Source organism: Lepidochelys olivacea (genome assembly GCF_965140295.1).
Source record: "Lepidochelys olivacea isolate rLepOli2 genome assembly, chromosome: 10".
NCBI lineage: Eukaryota > Metazoa > Chordata > Testudines > Cheloniidae > Lepidochelys > Lepidochelys olivacea.
Window position 1 is genome coordinate 52,944,452 of NC_140420.1, and position 14,136 is coordinate 52,958,587.

Genomic DNA, 14,136 nt, shown 5'->3' on the forward strand with positions numbered 1-14,136 from the left:
GAGAGAAATGGCAAGATGACTGGTACTGATGGAACCAGTATCAAAGGGAAGGCTAAATTGCAATAGAGCACAGAATTTCATTGCTGTTGTTAGTGCAAAAAAACTACATATAAACAGAAATGACACAAATAGCCACCCCAGAGGTCCAGAATTTAGCCCAGTAGTTTCCAAATTGTGGAAGGAGAGATGACTGGTTATATTTTTGTTGGCTTTCCACTTAGTATCCAGCTGCTAACTTGAATTCAAAACCACTTAAAGAAAAACCCACTTAATACCATTCTAATATTTTCTATCTAAGTAACTGCTGGTCAGCATAGGCACAGGCAGCAATTGCCAAAAGGAGTGTTGGGATTGCAGTGCAAGGGACATTTGCAGTGGAACACTTTGGCAACTTTGCTCCAGTTCACTCTGAACCACACTCTTCTATGAATGGTGTCTCTATTTTCCAAGGCTGATCAGAGTTTGGGGCAGTTGCCATATGGGGTACCATACTTTCTCACTGGTCATGCCAAATGCTGATTCCAGATGGTCCAACAGCTCCACCACCTTATCTATGTGCTTCTTAGCACAGTGCTCCTGATAGAGAGAGGCAGATTATTCAGGAGTGGCTTAAAACTCCCCAGATAAATCCTAAGAAGCAGGCATTATTCCAGAGAGCTAACTCGCCCCAATGTCAACAAGGCAATCACTCTAAAATATACTATGCCTTATGAAAAACTGATATCCCCTGGAATTAGGCCATGGTATACTTCCCAAAAGTACTTGTGATATCATAGGCTATTCTTCTGCCTCAACCAACAAGTGACAGGCGTCAGAATCTGAATGAGGATTCCCCATGCAGCGAGGAAGGTGTCTGACATTAGCTTGTGGTACATAAGGCTATTGAAATGTCAGTGCTGTCAGAAACCCTGAACATGCTACACAGTTCAGGTGCTGCTGGAGCCCTTCAGAAACCCACAAAATAGGATTTGCCATGGATTGGGGGGAGTTCAGTGAAAGTTACCCAGTGGGCTTAGTCTCTTCTGATCCGAGGTTCCCAATCAGTTGGGGTTGGTCCTGCTTTGAGCAGGGGTTTGGACTAGATGACCTCCTGAGGTCTCTTCCAACCCTAATCTTCTATGAGTCTATGATCAGTGTCTGCTTTAGTCCCAAACTCGATGAACACTAGAAGGTCTGAACCATGAAGTGCTGGGATACTTGCTGTAAAACTCCCTGTCCTGGACATGATTCTTCTCTCTCACTGATTTTACATACTGTAGTCACTGATTGTTATGGAGTTACTGCAGTTTTACATTAACATAAGTGACAAGAGAATCAATCTTAATACCTGTTTAGTTATGTAATGTGTATCCATGGCCATGCCAGGTATTCATTGTCAAGAGATAATCTCAGAAAACACTAGGGTGCCTTAGCTCTCTGGAATAACACCAGCTTTTAGGATTTATCTGGGGAGTTTTTAGCCACTCCTGAATAATCTGCCTTTCTCTATCAGAAAGGGGCACTGTGCTATAAAGCACATAGATAAGGAGCTGGAGCTGCTGGATCATCTGGAATCGGCATTGGCATGACCCATAAGCAAGTATGGTACCCCATATGGCAACTGCCCATACTCCAGTCAGCCTTGGAAAATAGAGGAACCTTTCATAGAAGAGTGTGTTTCAGAGTAAGCTAGAGCAAAGTTGCCAAAATGTTGTGGTTCTTTTTTTTATTAGGTGAAACACTTTCTTGCCCCATAGCGATACTGTCTAGTTGATCAATGCCTTGAGTAAGGAGGATCTTTTGTGGAGAGACAGAATTCATTCACCTTTTCACTTTAGGTTGAATGATGCGTGGGACGTATGGAATCTTGCCATCCTTTGTTGGGCTACTTACAAAACCTGAAGTTCAGCTGATCATTCATTTACTTTGCTAGTCAAGGGTAGAGGCTGTAATTGTGCCATATCCTGCTTTTTTATCTTTATTTTTTTACTTAAAGGCCTTTAACTGTCTCTATAGTAAATTTTAGCCAATGACAAATCAGTGATCCTTCAAGAAAGAAAGCATTGCCAGAAGCTAAAGGAAACCCAGACTCCTGAACCTGCCCTGAATGTGCCAATTCAGCAGCTCTCCTTATTCAATTAATGCTTGGCCGCAAAACACAGCCCCATCAGTCCCTCTCATTTCTGAATCACTTTGAGAGCCTGATTTAGGGGATGCTGGTCACAATGGTGTTCATGTCCATAGATGACTGGTACATCATCCAAGTGATTACAAGAGAAAATTTTGTCATGAGAGGTAGAGTCTGTACTTGGGCTAACAGATATTGATGACTGTACATTTTACTGTCTGCTTAAAATTAATTCTCACATTCTAATTCTCTGATGACTGATGCATTTATCATGGACACAATGCTCAACACAGTTGTCTCTGATACTATCTTCTTAGACTTTCTCTGTGACTTGCTCCTTCATATCAGGACTCATAACAGTCATTATTAATTCTTCACGAGCTTCTGAGGATTTTCTATCTGTTTTTACAGGCTAGGTTATCCCTGAACTATCAAAATTACTTTGTTCTCATATACTGACTAATTTCCAATTGACTCTATTATGTTAATTCATACCCCAAACACCTGGAGCATGTCACCATGGTTCAGATTGTGCCATATCTTCAGGATCATGTTTTTGAAACACCCTTTTCAAAGAGGGTTTAGAATTGTCTGTTCTACTGAAGTGGCATAATTGAAAGTATTTGATGATCTTTCAAGTAGCTAAATCAAAAGGCCTTTCATCAGTTCTGGATTTGCTCTGTTTAGCAGTCACGTTTAACAAGATCAACCACAAGATATAATGTTCCTGTTAATCCTTCTCAAAGGATTTAAGCCTCCATGCTCCAAGTGTTTTGCTGCTTAGATCTCTAATTGCCCATTTCACATTCTCCATTGGACAACATTATAATTGTTCTATCCACGTGAATGCCCTTAAAAGGCGCTCTTAAGTCCCTCCCTATTTTCTCTTTCTGTTCACTTTCAATACTCTGTCCTAGTTATCAACACTGTGTGGGTGACATTCTCAGCAGTGCAACTGTAAAAATGTTCCCTGATGACTCTCAAGGGATGAATCCAGTATTCCACATTAACACGTTGTGATCAGTAGCCAGCCTGGATCCAGCATGCATTGATGCTTCACAGAAGAGAGTGTTCATAGGAAATCAGCTCATCAGAATATCCCCTGATTTCTAAGCCAGAAGGGCTTCAGTCACAAAGTTGAGCTCCAGATATGAATTGCCCAATAGCTGTTGGTGGTAAGGCCTAGAGTTCTGCTTTGAGCCCATCTCCAGTTAAGAACACTAATGAGTAGTAAGATTCCTACTTTAACTGCACTGCTGCGGAACAGCTGGCAAGATGGTCTCTTCTGATTACTTGTTTTCTTTTGACAATCACAGATGGAGCAGTGGAAGAGCCCTTTCCAAAATCTTGGAAATCATATCGTGCCCAGAATTATTGCCAAAATCCTGGGAAGTAAAAGCACAGATTTAAAGGCAAGAATGAGTTGTCTCTGTGTACAGAGGCTGACCTATGTTGGAAACAAGCATTTCAGTATTCCATTTGTCCCTTTCCTGCCCCAATAAGTCAATATGTGGGTGCATCAGTCATGGGCAAGCACCACTGTGCAAAGGCCTGTATCACTGTCTGAGGTAAAAAAAAATGTACAACTCATTTCACAGTATTAAATTGTTTATAAAATATGCAGCATTGGAAACAGAAATATTGGTACAAAATGACTTGTTAAAGAACTGTGATACAGATCTTCAAGGCTTATAATAAATCGTAGGTTGGCATAACAGTGAGATGAAAGATTCTAGAAGTAGGAGATGTTTATAGTTGAAATAATTGAAATATGGTTTGATTAGTTAATTTTAATGGGATGTTTGCTTCCTTCTTTTGGATATTATCTTGATATCTTCATATTTGGATATTATCGGGACGCCGAAAGAAGGGATCAGTGACATGGATGAACTGGAAGTAATGAGGTTTACTATCAGGGCTGCTTCCCCCAGTCTATCTTGGGAACCTGCAATCTACCGTGACACCATTGAGCCTTTGTTTTTCTGATCTTTAATTGCCCTAACCAGATGAGGGCCACTGAGAAGGAACCAGAAGATGTCACCATCCCACTTATTTAGTGTCAGGACCCCAATTATGGGGGGCAGGGGTCAAAGCCAGAGCCTGAGGGCAAGGGACTGAGAACATACTCAGAGTTCAGTCAAGAGGGTCAAGGACAGAAGCAGCAATCTGTCCTGGAGTCATGCTGTAGGATCATGATGGAGTTGATGTTGATGAACTGCAATGGAGCTAAGTGAGTCAGATGAAGTAGATTTCAGAGTAACAGCCGTGTTAGTCTGTATTCGCAAAAAAAAAAGGAGTACTTGTGGCACCTTAGAGACTAACGAATTTACTTGAGCATAAACTTTCGTGAGCTACAGCTTGAGCTGTCACTTGAGCTGTAGCTCACGAAAGCTTATGCTCAAATAAATTGGTTAGTCTCTAAGATGAAGTAGAGTTAGTGGAAGAGAGGCAAGGTGAAACATCAGAAGCAGGGATGAGGACCAGGAACTGGGATCAGGAATGAGGCAAGGGATCAGGAATGCACAGCAGGGTCTGTTTGCAGCAGCAAGCCAGGGATCTGCCTAGTTGCACAGATGGTCTCCAGATGTTTTCCTTAGGCCTTAAATAGTGTGCCTGGGCCAATCAGGCTCTGCCAGTTAGGACATCCATGGGCCCTCCAGTGGTGGTGCCGTGGACACAGCAGCTGCCCAGGTGCCAGCAGATCCAAGTTCCAGACTTGCAGATTCTCACACCTTGGCTATAATCTGAACAACTGTTGGGTTGAGAGCCTTTGGTTACTCCTATCATTCTCTCCCTTATTTTCTTCTCTCACCTTATTTCTCCTCTTTCTTAACGTCCTTTTGCTGTCTTTTGTCGAATAAGAATCTGGCATAACCAGCCAAGACATTTTCCCCTCTGCAACACTGCTGTAAGCCTGTGAGCAGAGAGGAAGCTAAAAGCAGTGTCTTCAGCAGCCCTATGCAGGTAGGTTTCCCAGTTTTCAGAGTGTCTGATAAAATGGTGCGTGCTGCCTGTGTTTCTCCGTAGCAAGTCTGTGAGTAAAAAACGTAAGACAGAAGCTGTATTTTCTGTTGTTGCACCTGTGTATGTCTTGTTTTGCCTGAAAGGGAATAGGATTGAGCTTCTCTTCATCAACAAAGAGAAAATTAGTTAAGATGGTCTTGAATTTCTTCTGTTTTTGCCAAAAGAACATTCAGTACCATCAAAGCTTCTTATATAGTTAAAGGGAAGGGAATTAAGGGAAAATGTTACTTATTCAATTCTTTGTTTCAGATGTGCTATTTTCCTTCTTAGTTAAATAAAAGGTTAAAAATATTTTTTATGGTGGTTACAATGGGAGTAAGCCAGCAACAACTTGATACAAAACCCAAGACTGTTACAGCATGAAATAGTTAATAAGGGTTTTATTAATGTCTTTTCTCTGTTTGGACCTGAAGCACCCCCTTATTAACAGAAGTTCTGGCTGATCCGGATCACCACTACAGAGGGGCAGGTACTGGACTTAAATCAGCATTTCATTTTGCATAGGCATTCAGCTTACACTGTCAATTACTTTGATGAGCATGCAACTATTGAATATGTTCCTTAGTGACTTTCTACTAGCAGAAGGACATCTATATATGGATTTGGAACTTCCAAGTCACTTGGCTCATGATTTGAATCCCTTTCCAGCTGACAAATCACTTCAAAATTGGCACTATTTGGCAGCTATTCCTGGAGGTCTGGCATGATGTAATGACTACCACAGTCAAAACTAATACGGCTACAGTAGAGAATTTCAAGCAATTGTTGGCCTGCATCGGGGTCCCTTTTTGTTTGTGGTTGTCATGGATGTGATAAGGGAGGACTGACTTGGAACACACTATTTGTTGATGATTTAATGTCTGTGTGGAAGACTGAGAGCAGCAAGTCAACTTTGAACCGTGGCAACATAGTTTTGAGCAGACGGGACTTAGAAGAAACATTATTAAGACCAAACCTATGGTACTTGCGGGAGGAAGACTCATCACAAAGGATAAAAAAGGCAGAGAGCTTAGAAGAGTGAAAGAATTTGGATACCTAGGATCAATGGTGGCTGATGATGGCATCATACAAAAGCTGCTTGGTGCAAATGTTGGGAGCTAACCCCAGTTCTTTGTGACAAAAAGATGCCAATACAGTTAAAAGGTAGCATATATAAAACTGTAATTCAACCCATTTTAATGTACAGAATGGTAATCCGGCCAGCTGCTAGAAAAGAAATCAGTATGATCTACACCACAGAAATGAAGATGTTGAATTGGTCCACGATCATGTCAAGTCCTTTATTACTGAGGCTCAGAGGCAAGAGCCAGGAATTTTTGGGTTGCTGAAGTTACTGGTGTGAGGGACAGACTAGGAGAAGAGATTACTTGGCCTGCATGGACTTTTGAGGGAAGAGTTTGTGAAGGTTTAATTTGTTAAAAAGACTTCATATAAAATTAACAACTAACTCTGCTGGAAACTGCTTTCCTGGATTCTGTGAGAGAGCTGAGACAGAACTACCCCAGGAAATGAACTGTCTCAGCAAGAGCAAAACCTGGTCTGGTAGGAGGAGGGTGCTATAAGATAGGCTCCAATCCTTTACAACATTTACATAGTTAATGTTCAACTATTGGTTCCTGATGATTCTGAATAAGTCCCTTCTAGTTAATTGTTAGGTTACTCCTCAGATATTAGGAATCCCTCTTGCTCAGCTTCACTTCTGCCACCGCCAGTACATTCTTCAGAGTTTGTTTCCCCGCCCCTCCCCCACCCTCCTCTTCATGGATTTCCTCATCTGCCAAGATATTTTTTTCAGCAGCTTATAATTAGTTTCTACCTCTGGAGTATCCATCTGTATATCTGAGATTTGGATTTCTATCCCAAGCGACTAGAATATATTTTTCCTTGTTTAAAGTCTTACTATATGATACCAATTTTGGAAGCTGAATGAGAGTTTAAAAGGGAATTCCCATTTGTAGTGGATTTCTGCCCTCCTGAGTACTGCTGTAATTTTCCCCAGCCCCTTTCCAGGAAAGCCTGAAAAAAAATGCAGTTTGTGGTTTTTCAGTATAAGTGCTGGATGCTCTCTGCTTTTTACCCATACTTCAATATTTTTTGCTCTTAATGAAGAAATTTCACAATCGGATCTCTTGGTCTGATATGCGGCCCCAGTGGAGGGAATAACACCCCTATGTGTTCTGTTCACTTTCACTTCTTCCAAAAATCTCAGATTTAAGAACTCTGCAATTAAAGTTCTGACATACAATACTGGATTGTCTCTTTCAGCTTTTTCAGGCAACCTTTCAATTCTAATGGGCAATGCACTCCATAATGTTTTATAGAAATATGCTTATGAGTGTGAATATACTGTAACTGGAATATGCTTTATGCAAAAACTCTCTTGTAAGGTATCATTACAAAGCTTATAATCTACTGAGTCTGTTCATCCTATTTGTATGAATGTATCATTCTTGTATCTGAAACTAGGAATATGAAGTATAACTCTGAGGTCCTATTGTAAGTATGCAAAGTGTGGGCCATTAATGGTGGTTTGGAAGCTTGACGGCTCCCATTGACTAGGACAATTGGTTGTAAATGGTCTGTTTACTTGTAAACCTTTCTGGGTGCATGCGGGCCAGCCCTGGAAGAATGCAGGCTGGGGTCTCACAGGACATGTGAACATGTTACCTGATACTGGAATCCATCTTAAATCTGATGCTTTTCCTTTTAGAAGGAAGGATGGGGACCCAGAGAGACAAAAGATTCCCACCTTGTGCCAAACAGAACAAGGTTGCTGCCAGTCATGAGAAAACCCCTAGTTTCCACCTAAAGATGTCTGCTGAAACTAACAAGGACTGTACCAGGGGAAAGGATTGGGCCCAGTCTAGGAAGGAGTCGAGTCTGTGAAAGAAGCTTATTGGAACATCTTGGAGGGTAAGATTTCACCTTGTGACAGGGTCGGGCCAGATGGCTACAGGAGAATAGAAGGCAGATATATTAGCCCCAGGCTCAGTAGGTCCCTTTTCCCTGGGTAAGGTAACAGGAAAGGTTGTAGAACAATCAGGAACCTTCTGGAGACAATTAAGACAGGCTGATTAGAACACCTGCAGCCAATCAAGAAGCTGCTAGAATCAATTAAGGCAGGCTAATCAGGACACCTGGGTTTTAAAAAGGAGCTCACTTCAGTTTGTGGTGTGCGTGTGAGGAGCTGCAAGCAAGAGGCACTAGGAGCTGAGAGTGAGAACACGGATTGTTGGAGGACTGAGGTGTACAAGCATTATTGGACACCAGGAGGAAGGTCCTATGGTGAGAATAAAGAAGGTGTTGGGAGGAGGCAGGGGGAAGTAGCCGAGGGAGTTGTAGCTGTCGCACAGCTGTTCCAGGAGGCACTCTAGACAGCTGCATTCCACAGGGCCCTGGGCTGGAACCCGGAGTAGAGGGCAGGCCTGGGTTCTCCCCAAATCCTCCCAACTCCTGGTCAGACACAGGAGGAGTCGACCTGGACTGTGAATTCAGAAAAGCGGCCAAGCTGAGGGCTGCCGTGAAGCTCCAAGGCGAGCAAATCCGCCAATAAGCACAAGACCCACCAAGGTAGAGCAGGAACTTTGTTACAACCTGTAATCAGTTTCTCAATGTATTAGGCTTAGACTTGTGTGTTTTTGCTTTATTTTGCTTGATGACTTACTTTGTTCTGTCTGTTACTACTTGAAACCACTTAAATCCTACTTTATTTTATTCTTAATAAAATCACTTTTGTTTATTAATGAACCTGGAGTAAGTGATTAATACCTGGGGGAGCAAACTGCTGTGCATATCTCTCTATCAGTGTTATAGAGGGCAGACAATTTAAGAGTTTACCCTGTATAAGCTTTATACAGAGTAAAATGGATTTATTTGGGATTTGGATCCCATTGGGAACTGGTTGTCTGCGTGCTGAGCAGGTTTTGGTTAAAGTCTGCAGCTTTGGGGGGGGGGGGGGAGGGTGGACCAGACATGGGAGGGATAGCTCAGTGGTTTGAGCATTGGCCTGCTAAACCCAGGGTTGTGAGTTCAATCCTTGAGGGGGCCATTTGAGATCTGGGGCAAAAATTGGGGATTGGTCCTGCTTTGAGCAGGGGCTTGGACTAGATGACCTCCTGAGGTCCCTTCCAACCCTGAGATTCTATTATTCTATGGGTCTGTGTTGCAGCAGGCTAGTGTGTTTGACTCAACAAGGCAGAGTTCTGGAGTCCCAAGCTGGCAGGGAAAACGGGCTCAAAGGTAATTCCAGCATGTCAGGTGACAGTTCCAAGGGGGTCTCTGTGACCAAACCCGTCACACTAACATTCTTTTTCCCTGATCTGTTTTCTGTGCCATCTAATTTAAGCTTCATATCTCTCTCTGCTGCAGCAATGCCAAGTGGCTCTGCAGCTCTGACACGGTCATTTGTTTTTCCTTGGCCAGTTTCTAGAACAGTGACTCAACCTTCCAAGTCAGTCTTGTCCATGATTCTAGGAGTAAAGAAGGAAATAAGATTACATCTCATTGTGACTTCAATGTCCTTCCTTAATGCCCCATCTCTCCCTACCATATTGTTCCTAATTATTGGGGCAGAATACTATTTCAATCAGTAGAAATCAACAACAGCACAGGCATTGTTCACCAGCCAACAACAGCATTATCTTCTAGGGGTGCTGTACTGTGGAGTCATACAGCAATTTTGTGGCATGACACACCTGAAATGTATGGGTTTCCCCCCTCATCTTAACCTTAGTTGTCTTTTGAGATTTTAAATAAAGCTTTTAACCAACTAACTAAAACAAAACAAACCAAGCAACCAAACAACCCTCCTTTGAAACATTCCTCAGACCCTAATAAATAGTTTGGACATTTTTATGCCAACAATCTACTGATAAACCTGTGGTGTAAATTCCTCATCACAATAGTATCAGATGATGTTATAATTAAGGCTACAGGGCCAGATCTTGGCCCCTGGTATTCACCTTTGTGCTGCAACACAACATATTGCTAATACTCATTTGTCTTTTCTGAGAACAGGCTTCTTGTAAAGAGAATGTGTGGCTTTCCAAGTGCTGTTCCTCCATGGATCACAGTACTCTTAAAATTCTGGAATGACTTGGCATAATTGGTTTTAGTCCCAATGATCACTCTGGAGTGGACTACTGGTCTCAGTATCTGTGGATATGTCACATGTAGCAGTACTTTACCCTCTAGTTTGCCGACAATACTACTGACTTGCAGAAAAATCTGGAATTGGGATGGTCACCTCTTACTCATCTCTAACAGGTCACATGCCACCAGGGGCTATTCATATATTTTGACCTGGTACACTTTTAGAAGCTACACAAACATATAAGAAAAGGTCTCGTGCAAAAGACATGGTTTAGAAAATAGACTTCATTTATTCCTGTCACATAGCAGGAGTCAATATATGCTCTGTCTAGTGTCTGTAAAAGGAACATATATAGGTCAAGATGAAAGATGGCTGTCATCTGCTTAAGTATTTGTAAATTAACCACTGTTGACTTGTTGACTGCTTAAGTATGTGTAAATTAACCAGATGTTGACTTGTCCTGTGCAGGACATATGAGGTTGAGAGAAAGAGGTATGGTACTTTCCCCTTTATCCAGTGTGATAAATTACATGTGACAGCTAAAGTCTTGGTGCTTGTTTCCCAAGTTGAAACATTTCTGATAGTCACAGCCTCCTGGTGGAGCTAGCTATCTCAAAAGCAGTGTGGATGGACAGAACCATGCCCTTTTTGCACTTAAGGGAGGATGTAGCAACTCCAAGTGAAATGAGACATGAGGACTTGCTTTCCAATGCATCCCTTCATATTAATCTAACCATTCATTGCAACACTGGAACAGTAACAGTAACTCTGGAAACTGCTACCAGTTTAACATCTGCCCTTTGCACAACTCTGATATTGTGCCTATGAGAGCTGCATCATAGCTTCTAGATATATAAAAAACATCTGATTATGATTAAGGCCTTATTTAAATCACGGGACGATTGTCAAAAAATTGTGACTGAGTTGTGGACAAGCCATGGAAAATTGTGGAAAAGTAATAATGGACCTTATTATTTGAGGTAATAAGGTTAATTACTTTTCTGTGATTTTTCTGCTGTTGGCAGCCTGGGGCTGAGAGTGGGGACTCTGACTGGTGGCCACCCAGGGCTGAGAGCGGCCACCCAGGGCTGAGAGCAGCGGCCGGGGCTGCGACTGTCAAAATTGCGGTGGAAGCCACAATTTCTGCAATATTGTGAATTAAGAATGGCCTTAATTATGATTCAGTAACATATTAAATGTATTGTAGAAACAATTTTGTTGTAAATCTTTCAAATAATGTTTGTTTCTTGATCATATATAGCTCACTCACTGCCCTTTTATCCCTTTCTTAACATCAATTAACTTAACTAATCTGAATTTTTAAAAGATTGATTCAATAATCTACTTAATTAAGCACAAGCATCATGCTTTTTTAAGGAGTAATACTTTCTACTTTCTGTTGCGGCCTTTGATGAAAAGTTTATTTAGGACACAATGGGAAAATATTTTGTACTGTTCTCAGATCGCATAAAATAATGCCTTCAGCATATGAAGTCACTATCTGAATAATCCTTTTAAATATGACAGTGGTTCTGTGCTTGTGTCCAAATAAGGACTCAAGGAACTAAGGCAAGATTTGTACCACATAGCTAATCATGGGTATATGAAAGGAAGCTTTGCAGTTAGGAGTACTGCTGAGAGTATAAGCCATTATATCAAGTGTATGTGGGCGTAGCAGATAAGCATTGCATTTACATTCATACTTTCCCAGACTCATGCTGCTGTGAGTCTTACACAACCTGACCATTCCCCCACACTCAATAACTCTGCATGTTTCAAAAAAAAAAAAAATCAAATAAATTGACAGAAGTGTAGTAGAGGGAGAGGAGAATGGAGGATAATACCCAGAGGAAAAATAACTAGTATTACTGAATCTGATACCTACCAGTGGGCTGTGCAAAAGCTGAGTCTAAAGTATCCTAACACACAGGCTATGCAGAAATATCTTACTATTACTATGAGGGTGTGTAGCATATTGTTTCCCAATGTAGCTTGATAAAATTTCTTTACTCCTTTTGACAGCATCACTACTGCCCCCCTCAAAAAAAATCTATAAGAGTATGTGAAACTTCAGAAGCATTGATAAAATGTTGGGAAACTTGGGAGGTAACAAAAGTGATATAATAAATAAAACCTTACTTTTTTGGGGGGGCTCGAACAGGGGCCCCATCAGCCTCAAGGGTACCAGGTTAAGGTCCCAAGCTGGGGTGGGCTGTTGGATTTGAGGATACAGCCTGTCCAACCCTTTGAGGAACCGTCACACCATATGATTAGTGAAGATAGAGAGGCCATGTTCTCCTGGGTGAAAACGTGAGATGGCGGCCAGGTGAACCTTCATCGAGGAGTGAGACAAGCCCTGCTGTTTCAACGTTAGCAGGTAGTCCAAGATAAAGGGAACCAACGATTACGTTGGAGGGATATGGCTCTGCAAGCACCAAATTGCTAATCTTTTCCATTTGGCCAGGTAAGTAGCTCTGGTGAATGGTTTTCTGCTACCCAAAAGGACCTCCCTAATGGGGTCTGAGCATATGAGCTCTAGCAGGTTTAACCATGCAACTTCCAAGCCATCAGGTGCTGAGATTTGAGATTAGGATGTTGGAGACAACTGTGATGTTGAGTGATGAGGTCTGGAACTAACAGCAGAGTAATTGGAGTATCCACTGAAAGCTGCAGTAGCATGGTGTACCAATGCTGACATGGCCAGGCTGGTGCCACCAGGATCACCGAGATTCCGTCGCTCCGGATCTTGAGAAGGACCTTGTGAACTAGCAGAATCAGAGGGAACGTGTAGAAGAGGTAGTCCTTCCATGGAAGAAGAAACACGTCTGCCAATGAGCCCGGGCTGTGGTTCAGGAAGAAGCAGAATTGCAGGCACTTCCTGTTGCCCTCTGTGGCAAACAGATTGTTCTGGGGAACTTCCCAGCATTGGAAGATATTGCTTATTACGTCCAGGTGAATAGACCACTCGTGATTATGAAAAGACCTGCTGAGGTGGTCTGCTAGCTCGTTCTGAGACCTGGGGAGTCTTCCATGAGTATTGAGTGTGCTATGCAGAACTCCCAGAGCTTGAGGACTTCCTGACATAGGGGAGAGGAGCATGCTCCTCCCAGTCTGTTGATAAAAAACATCACTGTTGTATTTTTCTGTCAGGACTGATATGCATTTGCCCTCCAGGAGAGGCCAAAAGGTCTCAAATGCCAGACGGAATGCCCTGTGCTCCCCAACATTGATGTGAAGCAGCAGTTCCTCCAGAAACCAGAGGCCCTGAGTTCTGCACTATGAAGATGCGACTCCAGGGGGCTCCACAGCCGACTTGACAGGTGCTGCTAGGGGAAAACCCTTCTGGCGACTGTGCATGCGGTGCACACATACACAACTAATTGGAATCGATATGAGCAAACACTCGAAGAACTGTGCTCCAGGACAAGGGGTGGAATTATAAACCCTTCTATTAAGTGCTGTGGAGCCAATATGCTTTGGTGAAACACAAGAGTGTAGCAAATCAACCCAGAGCCCTCTTTTGAAGACAACAAGGGCGCTGAATGCCCACAGCAAGGGGCATGTACTCTTTGAAAGGACCATTGTTTTTTCTTTCTCCTGCTGGCATACCCACTTCTGAGACTGAAGGGGCCACTTAATACATGTAGATAGTAACTGCCGTTCCATTTATGCTTTCATATTACTCTTACGTATATTCTATAGGTGGAGCAGGTACTGAAGCTTGTTAAGGTTGTCCAACACTAAGTTTTCAAATTGCTTATAATTTTGCCAGATTTAAACTGTTCATGCTCAAAGTACCCATATGATATGTCTGCTTTAGGCTGAAATGTTTTTGAGTTTCAGCAAAAATAAACAAACCAAAACAGATCAGCAGTTTCCAGGAATGAAATTAGGGAAAAACACGTTATTATAC

The 14,136-nt window shown here is 42.2% G+C and overlaps 1 protein-coding gene across 4 annotated transcripts in view; it reads right to left on the reverse strand.

Annotated features, from left to right (window-relative positions):
- The window catches only part of LOC311527458 (C2 calcium-dependent domain-containing protein 4C-like), a 40,517-nt gene extending 26,468 nt beyond the window's left edge, over positions 1–14,049 (reverse strand). For all 4 annotated transcript variants that reach the window (XR_014713336.1, XR_014713337.1, XM_084641461.1 and 1 more), the window contains exon 1: positions 12,363–14,049. The gene's annotated coding sequence lies outside the window, so the exon portion shown is untranslated. The remainder of the gene's footprint in view (positions 1–12,362) is intronic.
- Positions 14,050–14,136: the final 87 nt, after the last annotated feature.